At 37.7% G+C, this 15,617-nt stretch overlaps 1 protein-coding gene across 3 annotated transcripts in view; it reads left to right on the forward strand.

The window, feature by feature from the left end:
- The window catches only part of GPC1 (glypican 1), a 223,017-nt gene that overhangs the window by 183,455 nt on the left and 23,945 nt on the right, over window positions 1-15,617 (forward strand). The window lies entirely within an intron of this gene.

The raw sequence follows: 15,617 nt of genomic DNA on the forward strand, positions 1-15,617 counted from the left end.
AGAAGGACTAGGGGAGACATGATAGCAGCGTTCCAATATCTCAGGGGTTGCCACAAAGAAGAGGGAGTCAAACTATTTCCCAAGGCACCTGAGGGTAGAACAAGAAGCAATGGGTGGAAACTAATCAAGGAGAGAAGCAGCTTAGAACTGAGGAGAAACTTCCTGACAGTTAGAACAATTAATCAGTGGAACAGCTTGCCTCCAGAAGTTGTGAATGCCCCAACACTGGAAGTCTTTAAGAAGATGTTGGATAGCCATTTGTCTGAACCGGTATAGAGTTTCCTGCCTAGGCAGGGGGTTGGACTAGAAGACCTCCAAGGTCCCTTCCAACTCTGCTATTGTATTGTATTGTATTGTAACTCCTGCTGTGTGAGTAGAGTGAGTCTGCAATACTGCATTCTAACCACTGCACCATCATTGATTGATAGACATATCCTAGAAAAACTCAATGCCATAAATGACCCCTGAAATATCAATGTTCTTCCATTATATTTTGTGCAATCTCAGTATTTCAATGAAATTTTAATGACATTTGGAATTTATCTCATGAGATAAGAAGTTTCAGAAGAATACTGAAATCCTGTAACCATCTTGATGAAAATCCTACCATTGTATTGGTTAGGTTTATTGTTAAATTTGGGGTGTTTGCTGATCTACATTGCCAATTGATAATTAAGAGTCCTTGAAAGGAAGCATAGTTGAAGTCCAGAATATTAAATTTATGAATAAATATTCATAACATATGGCTCTAACACTACTAAAGGACTTTTAAATCTTTCTTTTTAATTGGAAAGACTGAAACTTGTTCATTTTCCTATAGAAATCAACAGATATATATTTAGTTTAATTAGAATGTGTCCTCTATATTCTGATACTTTTGGAACTTCAGCAGTTTTATGAATTACATAAAATGACTTGATATAAAAGACATTTTTTTACATGAAGTTCAGATATCCTTTTTATATGCTTTTCACACAAAGCTATATAGGAGTCCAAAAGTAAGTTTGATGTAAGAATGGAATGAAGGTACCTCAGGTTTTCCAGATACCACCAAAAAAACCACAGGTCTTTCAACTTCATATGGCAGCCAGAAAAAGTTGGCTTGCTCTAGTGAATAGCAGAGAAATAATGCACTCAGATTTGTGCAATTTCCGATATTTTTAAGTGATCAAATCCCAGTAAAATAACAGTCCCTTAGAGGAAAGCATGTAGACTGGGTGTATTGATATATCTGTTTCCTGTAAGACTGAATGTTAACAGAGGAATTGACCTGTGTAAAATATGAATAATATTTTTATGTAGGTGTGAGCACAAGTACACACATACACTCAATGTCCTGTTTCTGTGGTCATTGAAAATGTAAATCCTGTCCTAAAGAAAGGAATTCCCAATATCCTATGACATCACTGAATTCTCCCCCCGTGTGATAGTAGTGATAGCAGATAGCCGCTATTTGACCTTAGTACTTCCCTTACTGGGAAAAAAAAATCATATAGTTTTGGTCCCTTTTAAAACAAATATAGACTTGTTTTCTTTTAATTTAAAGCAAATAATGTAGAATAAGCTTTTCTCATGTTCTGGATCTTTTTGGTTTATTGTCTATTTGCACAGCCCAAATTAATTCAACATGTTTCTGAGCCTGGAGAAACAACTGAACTCCACCACACATCACTATCCAATTCAATAGCCAATTCATTCCACTCCCCTTCACTAATAAAACATTAAAGAATGCAGGTCAAAAAATTTCATCTGGGCTTCTGGGAAGGAGGAAAATCTTACAGCAAGAAACATTGCAAAATGAGTGGGATGACCTTATCTTTTACTACTGGTATTCTCTCACCCATTATATTAAAATCTGTGTGGAAAAAAAAGATATTCCTTGGATAAACTTTCCATGCCCTATTTTGATTTTTATGATTGGGGAAGACAGGAAAGGAAAGCTTTTAACAGCATTTTTCTTTTTAACTCTTTCTTATCATCTACAGTAGCTAGCTCATAACCTTACTGGCTTATCTGACCATCCCTTGGCCTGGTTCAGCCTATTAGATCTCTTGTTTGTTGGCTTCTTCCCCTCATTCACATTTTGATTCATTTTGTTTAGTTCTCTGAGTTAGTCTGTGATGAAAGAATTCTAATCTCTGTACATAATTGCAGCGTTCCAAGGGGTTGGAAAAAGGCTAAAACCACGCAGACAGATTTTCAGATAAAATCAATTGTAATTAGCCTCACTGAACAAGTTGCTGCTCTTAAATACAGGCTTGGAGTTCAGCACACATTTATTGCAGAGCTGATGCTTGGGGGAGGGGGGGTTCCGAACCTGGTACTTACATGTTGTTTGGATACCTTATCAGCCCTCTTCCTCCTCAATTTATGATTTTTTCATAACACTTCTCAGTTTTGTAAAATATGTGGGAGGGAGGGCAAGTTAAAGACAGCCAAGGACAGAGCTCCATCTATAATATGATGTCCTGGGTCTAATCATCAATGAGGAATTATCTAAGGACTTCACCCATCTTCTTGGAAATCTTTGATGGAGCTATAAAGGGGCTGTCTGGTTTTCACTGGCTTTGCCTTTGCATAAATGGAATTACATGGAAAAATTACATGGCTGAGGAAGAAAAATTTATTTCTATGTATTCAGATTTTTTCAGCAAGAGTTAATTTGTCAGAGGCTATAATGAGAACTTTGGGACCATAATAAAGCTAGGGCATTGCCACAACTCTTAGAAAGCCCAAGATGAAAAATAATTAGTTAAATGTTAATAGTAAAAAAAGAAGCCTTTCGTGAACTTTAAAAGATAAGACATTGCTATGTTAACAGTGAACAGATATCTCGAAAGCATCTAATGATTCTGTGAAACCTACAACCTTCATTCTCATTTATGATATTGACTTGAAACTGAAGTTACCCTTCCCAATTTTGGCAATGCATCTAAACAAGAGAACACCTCGTGTCTGGGGCTAATGGTATGCAGCTTCTGTCAATTTTATACAATACTGTAGAGCTGTATTTATGAAATCATAAATAATTACGCAGTCCTGTGTTATATTTTCCAAGCAGACATTGTATATAAATATATTAGTGTGGTGATTACAGGATACAAAAATATCTTTTAATGTGAGGTCAGAGTATGATCATATTGTTTTAAATCATGTTCAACATTTGCACACCCTCATCTGTGTAGTTCATTTGCCTGCCAGGAACTGAGAGCAATACAAGTAAAAGAAATTGGTAAGTTATCCTATTAGACCCCCCCCTCCTCCCTTCCCCCCCTCTCTCCCTCCCTCCCCATCCATCCATCCATCCACCCATCATCCATCCATCCATCCATCCATCCATCCATCCATCCATCCATCTATCTATCTATCTATCTATCTATCTTTTATTCAAAGCCTCTTTTTTCCCAAGGGGGAAGCTTAGACAAAGAGGAAAAGCAAATAAATATGTACTATATAAATATAGAAGTACGGGCTTTGAATAATTTAGCATTAAAAAGTTGTTATTATTAGACATCAAGTAAATAATAAATACATATAACAGAACTTTAATGCTGACTTAATATATTTAAAGAAAGCAAGAGGTGTAAATAGATACATGGCAACACTGAAACCCCACACTTAGTGCCTGTTCCAAATTATTTTCCCACTGTTCAATTCTTGTGACAGATTATTTAAAATTAAGGAGACAGGTTTAGCTGAATTCTCCCTTTTTTCCTCCTTTGTCAGTCTATACCAGTGATGGCGAACCTTTTTTGGCTCGCATGCCAAAAGCGGGGGGAGTGCAGGGAGTAATGTATGGGCGTGCCATGCGCATAATGCAATGTGCGACCCCAGCGTGCATGCGCGCATGATCAGCACTCCTCCCATTTTGTGCATGCTTTTTTTGCCCTCCCCAGCCTCCAGAGGCTTTATAGGAGCCTGGGGAGGGCGAAAACAGCCTCACCTCCCCTCCCCGGAGGCTCCGGGAGCTTCCCTGAAGCCTCAGGAGCACAAAAAACTGGCCCTATGGGCAAACCAGAAGTTTGGGAATGGACTTCCAGTTTGTCCATAGGGCCGGTTTTAGCCCTCCGGAGCCTTCAGGGACCTTCAGGAGGCTTCCCTGAAGGCTCCGGAGGACAAAAAACGGCCCTAAGGATGGCCCTACGGAGGCCCGCGGGGGGAGGTGGGAGGTGGTGTTTTCGCCCTCCCCAGGCTCCTATAAAGCCTCTGGAGCCTGGGAGGGTGAAAAATGGCCTCAAAAAAAGGCTGAAGTCAGCTGACAGGGCAACGCCTCACATGCCTTGGCAAATGGCTGCACGTGCCTTAGGTTCGCCATCCCGGGTCTATACTTTCTTCTGCCTTAGTTCTTTCAGCATCTTCTTTATATACTATTCATCATACTTGTTTTCTCTTGTCAACAGTAAAGGAAAGAGAATGCCCAGAAACAATTTTTGCAGGCTTGCAATATAAAATAATCTAGGTTTTCATGCAAATATTTATATTTTACAATTACCAGTGAGTTAAAGTTGCTATTATAAAAAAGGTTTTAAAAATAGTGCAAAGTATATTAAAGTATAATTAACAGGATATGTACCCTAAGCTATAGATTTAAAATGAACTGTATAATTTAATTTTGAAATGTAGTTTTCAAATGTATAACAAACCATATTCATCTTTTTAAAGTGATTCAGAAACTTGCACTACATTTCTCTAAATCGCTTTTGAGCCAAGATGTATTTTTAACTTAAATAATTATGGATTGCCTTAGCATTTAAATTAATAAAGGGTCTTTATAATGATATGACTGATGATTGGCTTGTGTTCTCTATGGTGGCACCAAATGAATTTTCTAAACAGAAAAAAAAATCATTGTGGCCTGTTTGGTGAGAAAGTGAGGTGGAGAAAAAATAATGTGTCATGTTTATATTTCCAGAACAGCTGCTCAAAAACCAAAATCAAGATGTCTCTCCCCAAAATTTTCTGTAACAGAGACTTAGAGCAGCTTAACAGTAATGCTTTTTTTCCGGCAGGATAGGTTGGCGGGGGGGTGGGGGTGGAATCATGAATATGATAAAATGCTGAAAAATAACATAATGATGCTGTACTTGAGCCACATCTCCTTTAGGGTATAATTGGAGGCTTAATGTTTATCCACTCTAACAAAGAAGTAAGTGTGCTGGATTTTAAAGGAGGAAAGCTAATGGTTTTAATTACCAGCACTTAATGACAAAGATTGTTTAATTTTTCCCCCATTTTTTAATTACGGGAAGAGCTTAGCTAGCCTCAGACCATATCATTTAGAGATCTTCTGTCCACTGTGTATCAGCTCATAGTTTCATAGCAAGAATATTATTGTGATTTTGCATGGTGTTTAAAGAGACCAGCTCAGTATTATGAGAACATGGTCTCTGCAGAAATAATTCTAGTGGTCCATTTATCACTGGTTTGTGGATACTACTGTCCACAAGTGTGAAAGCTACTTTTTTTAAAAAGATTAATTTCTATGCTAAGAAAGAAATTCTGAATACCTCATTATAATGAAATGGAGTAAATGGCCTGTTCTGAGTTCTTGGTGTGTATTTTAAATAAATAAGCTACCTTAAAAGCATCAAATTAATTGTTGACCATATAAAGGTCATCTTTCCATCCAGATTCCTGCACCTGAGGAAAACTTTGTGAATTCCTTTAAGTTGTTTAAATTAATGACAAATGAGAGAACAGAGGAATTATTCCTCTCCATCATTCCTTGTTTTAAACTGACGCTCTAAGAAGATACCAGTCTTTTGGCATGTTTAGCTATTTTTATGTTCATGTTGAAACATACACATGTTGATGAAAGATAATTTTTCATAATACATATGAGTAAATGGTGCACCAGTAGCCATTTGCATGTTTACCCAGAAAAGGAGTAGCATAATGTGTAAGTATTGAAAATCTGTTTTTTTATTCGAGTCTTGAGAAATAATGAAAACTTAGAGCAGCCTTTACCAGTTTTAGTGGCCTCCAAATTCCTACATTTCCCATATTCTCATAGAAGAAGTATCCATGTTTTTCTCCTTCAGGGACTTTGGGGGTGGCTTGAAGAAATTTCAGGAAGGAGTACAAGAATGTGAAACTTGCATGGAAAAAAAAATCAGCGAAAAAATGCAGTAGATTCAAATGAGGTTCAAATAGGATAGGAAAGCTGGTGGGGCTGGATGAACTGATGGGATTAAATATGAGAAAGAAACATCAATGACAATGCAGGAGGAAGTCTGTAACTGCACAGGATGAAGCTAAAGAGGGAAGAAAAGTGCTATGAAGATTGACTCATATGTGGCGAGAAGATCACTGGTAGGTTTTTGGAAACATGGGAGTGGATACATGACAAAATTTTCATTCTTTCATTCATTCCATTTAATTTCTATGATCGCCCATTTCAGCCAAGTAACACTGGAAGGCTTACAATTGTAAACTAACTATAAATAGTTATAAATAGTATTACATATAAATATTATAAAACAGTTAAAACAATTAAAGCAGTAGATATATCCAAGAATACATGCATACAGCAACCAAGATAATTAACCAACCACTTGGTAAAGCCAAGAACAAGCCCTCCGCACATTAAGAGCCTCAGGCCCAGGTACACAAACAAGTTTTTAAAGCCTTACAAAATACCAACAGGGCCTTTGAACATACTTAACAAATATTCAGCAAAGGAAGTATGAAGGTTTCTGAAACATCAAAGATGAGGCATGATGCCAAAAAATCCTGATTTTTTTTTTAAATTAGAAGAGGATAAATCACAACACAACAATCCTGCAACTTAAGAAAATTGTATCCCTGTGTAGTTCACAGAGCATAGCTCATTGAGAACTTTTAGGCTTTGGGAGCAATGAAGCTATTTTAACTTTTGAATTACAGCTGATAAAGGGTTGGAAGGCTGCTACTGCTTCACTGTAAAGCACTGTATTCAAGAGCAGACTATAGGTTTCCAGATAGTGAGTTGGTTGTTCATTTATATACTTATCTTCTAACCAGTAATTAGTAAAGAAAAAAAGGAGGAGAGGGTCATTAAACCTAATTTAGGATGGCTTTCAGAATGGAAGCATTAAACTTTAAAAGGTCTGTGAAAAGAGAAGGCAAAACAGATAGCAGTGTGAATGTCAAGCAAGCCATTTTAGCAGACCATTCCACTGTACAACATAATTAATAAGTAATCACCTGCGTAACCTTCATTTGGAAGTCGTTCTGGAGGAGCACTTTCAAAGATGACATGGAGACATTTCTTTAAAGAACAGCTCCCATCGTTCCTGAGAAAATGAGCTAAACAAAGGGGGAAAGTTTGTTTTGTTTTTATGAATTGACAACACAAAAAATGTCCTGAAGTAGTAATAGCACTCCAACATTCATCGGATATTTTTTATTGCATTCCACAGAAACAAATAAAAAACTATGAGGTTACTCCTATCTGTCCTTCCTTCTCATCTGCTCATTTTGGGACATCTCTTGGGTTGGGTTGTTTCAGTAATTATGGCAAATCTTACTGTTAGTTACTTAGAATGAGAATTGTGCAACTTAAATTCCTGCTTTAAATAAGAGTTTCAGATACAAGTCAAACATTTGTTTGGAAGTACATGGGGGCATGAAAGTAACATGCATCTTCAACTTCTAAAACCAAATTGTCTTTTCCCAGGATTATGCAGAAGCAAAACTATTATTACGCAAAGCTATGCCATCTTGGGAAATGGAGTAATTGCTTTAAAAGGTTGCAGACAAGTGAGACATGCATGCATTCTGAAACATCTTTACGATTCTAAGCATTGAGCAACTCTATATATTTATTGTAAACTGCATTTCCAAGGAGGGTTGTGTACAACAATGGAGTGGCAATCCTAGTCAAGTGGCTGACTAAAATGAGCTACAAAGAGTATACCTGAATTGTAGTTTTTGCCAGTCAAATCTATTTCTGCAGGTTAATGAGACAATGCTATCTGTATAAGGCAGCCTCCCCAGCTTGCTTGCCAAGATTCCCAACAAGTATAACCAGTGCTGAGAATTAGAGGAATTCAAGTCCATATATCTGGACAGAGAGGGAGATTTTAAAAATTGCATCAGGTATATTTCTATGGGCAAGGAGCACTCCAAATCGAGCCTATTAGAATTAGAGCTTCTCTTCAGCTTTCTTTGAGCTGTTTCACTGTCTGAAATATGAATGAAAACTGAATAACATTTGAAGAGAATTCTCAAAGAGCTGTAAAAACTGTTGCTTCAATAATAAGATAAATGTTCCCCTTGCACATACGTGCTAGTCGTTCCTGACTCAAGGGAGCAGTGCTCATCTCAGTTTCAAAGCTGAAGAGCCAGTGCTGTCCAAAAAGGTCTCCGTGGTCATGTGGCCAGCATGACTAAACACCAAAGGCATACAGAATGCTGTTATCTTCTCACCAAAGGTGGTTCCTATTTTTTCTACTTGCATTTTTACATGCTTTTGAACTGTTAGGTTGGCAGAAGCTGGGACAAGTAACGGAAGCTCACTCTGTTACATGGCACTAAGGATTCGAACCGTCGAACTGCCGACCTTTCTGATCTACAAGCTCAGCGTCTTAGCCACTGAGCCACAGAAGCGTCCCTGCTTCAATAATAATAAGGGGGAAATAAACTATTTTTTCATCTTTATTTTAAAAAATTCAGATACCCAAATGTGGATTGCTTTAACGCTAACATGTCACCATAACTTTAATATGCCACCAGACGTATCAGGGATTTGCGAAAGTATGATAACATTATAGGGCTAAATCTCCAATCCTCAAATATTTTCTGAAACGGAATGTTAGGAGTTCTTTCCAGGCAACAAAGGAAATTGATTTTTATAGCACGGAGGAGAGATAAAATGTGACTACGGTAAGAGCCTATGATAAGGAGGATCCTGCCTGGAAACGAAAAGGTTATTCCAACAGTAGGTTTATCCTCTTCTTTCCTCTCACTGGGGAAAATCAATATGTCAGAGCCACTGTGCCGCATAAATCCCTTTAGCCTTTTTGAGATGTTAGGTGTTAAATAAACAGGGCCTTTCACATTCCAGATGGAAAGAAGTATCTTAAAACAAGAAGGCTGCATAAAAACAAAGGCATAGTTATTTTCATTTTCTGTTCATTTGCCATTATAACATATATATGTAGATAGCGTTACTTAAATTTTATTGCCTGAGAATCAGTATCAGTCCTATTGAGTGGAGCAACTTCAACGTTTTATTTAATTCTTACTTTGCTTTCCCCCAACTTTTCAGAAATACTGCTTCTCAGTAGATCTCGTGTCTATTCCTCCTTCGCCAAAAAACCAAATATAAATAAAGCTCTTCACTTTTACTAAAAAAACAATATGCTGTATATAAGTTGTGTATATATTTCTTTATATATATACTTCCTTCTGCAGTGTGGCCTTTGTCTTCAGGCAGGAATCTCTGTTCCCCTAAGGAATAAGCAAATAAGTGCACCAGAGGGGACGTGCCATCTGTGGCACCTGCATCCCATGGATGGGGCTTCGCGTCTTTGTTGCTGACATGATGACATGCTGCAGCCCCTTGCCGGTCCATATACTGGAGGTTGGGGACCCTGCATTAACTAACCCTAAATAGCAGATAGAAGAAAACTGATGGTAAAGGAACTGATGGAGAAGGTTCTGCAGAGCCGTAAATAACATACTTCAAAATATTTCAGAAGAAATATTTTAGGCTTCATACAAGCATCGGCACAACATCTTTCTGTTATTCATTAGAGCAATATGTCAGGGTTCTAAATAGCATCCAAAATTAAATCAGAGTCCAAGGCAAAGTATTGCTCAAAGTTCCAATTTATTAAGAGAGCCATGCTGGCATATCTGGGAAAACCCGAATCTGAAAGCTTCCCGGTTTTCCCCACACCCACAAGTCCATCACATGGTCCAATCTTCCACTGCCATGCTGGCAGTTTCACCCATCCGGTTCCAGAGTCAGGTGCAGAGGTGCATAGACAAATGATGACCTTGGTTTTCTAGAAAAGAATTTTATTTTGGCTACATTTAACTCCGTACAATCCCCACACTCCCATTTTCCCACAATAGAAAAGGCATAGTAGAATAATAGAAAGTGTGGCAGGCCAAAGATCCAAAAGGAATATGGCTGCAGGCCTGACACAATATTTTTTTCACAATTCTGTGAAATTTGAAAAAATACATATTTCTTTGAAGTATTAGCTCTCTAGGTAATGTTTTCTACCTTTTAAAGCAGAGGTGGCTCAGGTGGCTTAAATCATGCAGGCCCAGGAATTCTGGGAGTTGAAGTCCACAAGGCATAAAAGGTCCATAGTTCCCCAACACTGTTTTAAAGTAACTGTCATAGAAAAAGCCTTATTTAATGAATTTGAATTTAAAGTGGTATTGTATAAGATTTGAATCACTTCCACTGCTATTTTCAAAGCATGCCTAATCTTCAACAGTTAATTGGATAAATGCCTGTTTCATAAGTAGTCATTCTATAAGGCAACTGTTTTTGGAGAATGCTTATAACTTCCCAAAACTCACAATGTGTTCATCACCCAGAAAGTTTTAGAACCCTTGTTCAATGGCTATTGAAAAATAAATAAAGAATAATGCGTATGTCAATTTTAAGAAGCACTCATCTTTCAGCAAGATGATCTACTTTAAAAACTAACTTTTCCTCTGTACATATTATCTTCAGACACAATCTGCCTTCTCCAGATCTAATGTTTCAGTAACCTTTCTTTTAGAGGACTATAAATGCATTAGACTTAATATAGATTAAAATATATAAGCTGCTTTGAACATATTCATTGTAATTTCTTATTAAGTATTTACACTGACTTGTACATTATATTAATTCATACTGTGAGCAATCTTCCTTTATTCATGAGAATTAATAAAAGAGGGCTTTTGTCCTATAATTGTACTTTGAACCAGCCTCTTAATTTAGACTAATTGTGGTCTTATTTTCATCAATAAATTATTTTACAGCAGTTGTCTTCATACGGCACTCGTTGCATCTCATAATTTTCAGTGAACTGGACATACTACATGAGAATTCTCTAATCTCATTATTTGTAATAATTTTTACATTCTTTCCAGCCTGTAGCAGAAGAGATCAGGCATTAATCTGTTATGGCAAAGACTGTGGTTCCTAAACTTTTCCCATATGATAAACAGAAGCTAATCTGAACCTAGTATGTATCAACATGCTTGTTACCATTCACATATTTCTCCCATGTTATTTCTTCTCTGGTTTTAAATTACAAGTATTATATTTTCTTATTGTAATAACCTAGTTATTAGGTCCTTGGAGACTTAATTAAAAAATTGGATGAATTCTCTTAAATCAGAGAGATAGTTCTCACCTGTCAGAAACTATTTTAAATCTTGCATTAGTGAATTTAGAAGAGCTACTAATCTTTAAGACTAAATTACACCAGAGAGTTGTAGTTGAAGTATATGCATAAACTTGTCTTGTGATATAGTTATATCAAGCAATATCTTATTTGTATAAAAGAAAGATTATGTTTTGTCCATTTGCACATGTAGATTGTCCAGAATGGTTTTCTTGGGGCACTTGTTGTACTTAAAGAGAGATCAATATATTGGAGAGTGTTGAGTTAAGGCTCAGTCCTGGGTCATATAACCTTCAATATTTTTGGACTGCAAGAAATAATAATATTCATTAATTAGAGAAATAGATCAAAGTAACATTGAAATTTAACAGAGAGATAAATATAAAATTCTGCACTTCAAAAACATAAATAATAGATGGCGTTAGGATAGAATAGCTGATCTGATAGTGCTCCTGGAATAGTAGTGTGATATGGCAGAGGAGGAAGTGGAGGCAGAATCTACAGATAGGTGACTTCCAAAGCACATGAATAACAGTGTCTGATTCAGAGGTGGTATTCTAATGGTTTGGACCAGATTGCCCGAACCGGAAGCAGAAATCACGGGTAGCTCCGTTCACCCACACCCGGCTCTCTGGCATCCCATTTAGGTCCCTTTTTTGCCAAAAACACATCCGTGCGCACTCACATTTGCGAACCGTAGGAAAGGTTAGTGAATACCACCTCTGATCTGATTCTCAGAAACCGCCTGAACAAGTCCCTGCAATTTTCTTAGCAATTTGTTTCAGTAGTGGATTACACTCACCAAATATCTGAAATAATGCTACATAGATATCAAAGACCCGTTGCATAATGTATATCATTGTAAAGTGCAGGATACAAAATAATGGATAGAAATTATTGGAAGGCAGACTAGAACTGATACCTTAATAATAAGAATAGCTAGATGGTGGAAGCAGTTGCCCAGAGAGGTGTATTCCACTGGTTGGAATCTATTTAGAATGCCTTAATTTGGATTCCTGCATTAAGAAAGAAGCTGGAATGAAGGGCCTAAATGTATCTTTCCAACTCTTTTGTCCTCTGGTATTACCTATTAAGGTGATGCCCAAGCAATCTGCTCAAATTTAATGTATACCAGCATTAACATTTAAGAAACTGAAATATTTTCTCTTTTATGGATGGATGGAATCATCCCCAGTTTGTGAATTGTTTAGCATTTACAAATGATTTTAACTGTTCCCTATTTTGTAAATATTGTTAGAATGAATAGATTGTTGAAGCATTGCAAAAACAATGAGCCATACCATTTTAATTATTTGTTCAAAAAGCAGTATTTTTTGAAGGGCTACAAAAACTTTTTGCTGCTATGAATGATTTCTGGGCCTTTTATTAAGTTTAAAGGTAAAACACTTCAGCCACCTCTTGAAATATTAATATTTCTTCCTCATAACCTGCATGCATAACTGCATATTAGCTCTTTGTAGTAGAAGTATGATTGACCAACTACTATAGCAAAATTGTTCTGGGGTACCTAACAGACCTTGGGAACCCAGAGTGGTATGGAGTTCATCAAGTGGTTCATTGATGTCGCCAGGTGAGTGGTGGGGGGGGGGTATTGCTTTTCCTTTATTTATGTTCTTAAATAAATAGCTGTGGTCGGAGAGAGTCAAAGAGAATGGTGATATTGTTAGTGGATACTAATATCAGTCGATGCTGCTCCATTCAGATACTATGGTATGTAAAAAATACTTAGTCTGATTCAATAGAGTAATATAAATTGTCAACTCAACATTTTATAATTTCTGTTCATAATTTCAAAGAAAAATGTAGATATAGTTTTATTTCATAGAAGGTAGATAAAATAAACTAAGATAAGACAATAGAATAGAATAGAACAGAACAGAACAGAACAGAACAGAATTCTTCATTGGCCAAGTATGATTGGACACACAAGGAATTTGTCGTTGGTGCGTATGCTCTCAATGTACGTAAAAAGGCAAAATACATTCATCAAAAATCATAAGGTACAACACTTAATGATAGCCATAGGGTACAAATAAGCAATCAGGAAACAATCAATATCAATTTAAATCGTAAAAATACAAGCAACAAAGTTACAGTTCTGCAATCATAAGCGGGAGGAGATGGGTGATAGGAACAATGAGAAGACTAATAGTAATAGTAATGCAGTCTTAGTGAATGGTTTGACAGTTGTGAGGGAATTATTTGTTTAGCAGAGTGTTGGTGTTCGGGGGAAAACTGTTCTTGCGTCTAGTTGTCTTGGTGTAGTACAGTGGTCGGCAAGCCGCGGCTCGCGAGCCACAAGCGGCTCTTTACACATTTTAATGCGGCTATTCTGTGTGCCGGATTATTATCCTCCCTAATCATTGTGGATCGAAAAGAAAAAAGGGAAAGGGACGCTTGTTTTGAAGCGCCCGCTCCCCTCCCTCCTCTCGGGCACTTCAAAACAAGCGCCACTTTCCCTTTTTTCTTTTCGACCCACAATGATTAGGGAGGATCCTGAAGTCGGGCAGGGACGAGAAGCGAGGAGGCAGAAAAAGAAATGGAGGCTAAGGAGCTCCCCCCCCCGCCCCCTCCAGGCAAAAATCTAACCGGGGAGCCGGGCAGTAGCAAATTAGCCAATCATGCGAGGAAAGCGAGGTCTGACCGGGTGGGCAGCGAAACTCCAGGGCTCTCTGTTCTAATTCCCCGTGAAAACTGTTGCCTCTGAAGCGTTTGCTCTACTGTTTGAACCTTTAAGCGTCCCTTTCCCTTTTTTCTTTTCAACCCACAATGATTAGGGAGGATCCTGAAGTCGGGCGGGGACGAGAAGCGAGGAGGCAGAAAAAGAAACGGAGCCTCCTCGCTTCTCGTCCCCGCCCGACTTCAGGATCCTCCCTAATCATTGTGGGTTGAAAAGAAAAAAGGGAAAGGGACGCTTAAAGGTTCAAACAGTAGAGCAAACGCTTCAGAGGCAACAGTTTTCACGGGGAATTAGAACAGAGCGCCCTGGAGTTTCGCTGCCCACCCGGTCAGACCTTGCTTTCCTCACATGATTGGCTAATTTGCTACTGCCCAGCTCCCCGGTTAGATTTTTGCTGGGGGGGGAAGCTCCTTGGCCTCCGTCTCTTTTTCTCCCTCCTCGCTTCTTGGGGCTCCACCAATGGGGGAGCAAGGCCCAGCACCAGGCTTTGGGCTAACACAGGGATCTGCAAAGTTGGCTGTTTTAAGACTGGTGGACTTCAATTCTCAGAATTCTGGGAATTGAAGTCCACCAGTCTTAAGAGCCAATTTTGCAGATCCCTGGGCTAATATGATTGATGCCCTTGGTGGACTTCAATTCTCAGAATTCTGGGAGTTGAAGTCCACAAGTCTTCAAGCTGTCAGGTTTGAAGACCCCTGGGTTTTTTTTCTAAAGGGTTAGGGGTGCAAGGATCTTGTAACTTGACAGCTTTAAGACTTGCGTGCTTCAAATGCCAGAGTTTATTGAAACTAAAAACAGTGTACCATCCTATGTATTTTCAGTTTTAAAAATGTGGCTCTCAAAATAAATTTCAATCGTGGTTTTGGCGAGATTTGGCTCAGTTGAAAAAAAAGGTTGCCCACCACTGGTGTAGTAGTTCTAACAGTTTTATTTTTTTATTGTGGTATCTTTCATCATTTTTTTCCAGCTAAGCTAAGTGAAATGAAGAATGCTTGGGATTCCTAGGATAGGAATGTATTTTTGTGTGAAAGGACTTTGAATTCAATGCAGTTCTAAAGCTAAAATCTTTTACAACATGCTCTGGGAGATATTTGTTTTCATTCTAGGTGTGCATTCATGCAAGATTCTTATTTACTTAACCATTCTTTTCCAAATAACCCATATTTAGCTGGAGTCACACCACATGTTTACCTATAAATCATTGTTTACAAACCATAATGTTTATATTGACAAATCACTGAGCAAAAACCAAATAAACCACATTTGTGTGATTTCAGGCCAGGTTTGTGCTTTTTGCAGTTGATTCTGGTTGGTGGATATTATCAAGTAACTGATAAAACTAAATAAGAGTTTCACAGATCTGGAATCAGTACCACCTTCAATTGCTTCAAAGCTAGGATGATTCCCTTAATTTTCTCTTTTAGGGTTAATGGAGCTTTTAGTTCTTATTTTTCTGTTTTACAAGGAATGCCTCGCACTAAAGTGCACTAGCATTATACTATTTAATGACCAGGTATTGTTAGTATAAATATTCACAAATGATATCTAAAAGGAAATGATGTCTCAGCACCATGGAA

The sequence above is a fragment of the Natrix helvetica genome (genome assembly GCF_964273705.1).
Source record: "Natrix helvetica genome assembly, chromosome: 5".
NCBI classification, from domain to species: domain Eukaryota; kingdom Metazoa; phylum Chordata; class Lepidosauria; order Squamata; family Natricidae; genus Natrix; species Natrix helvetica.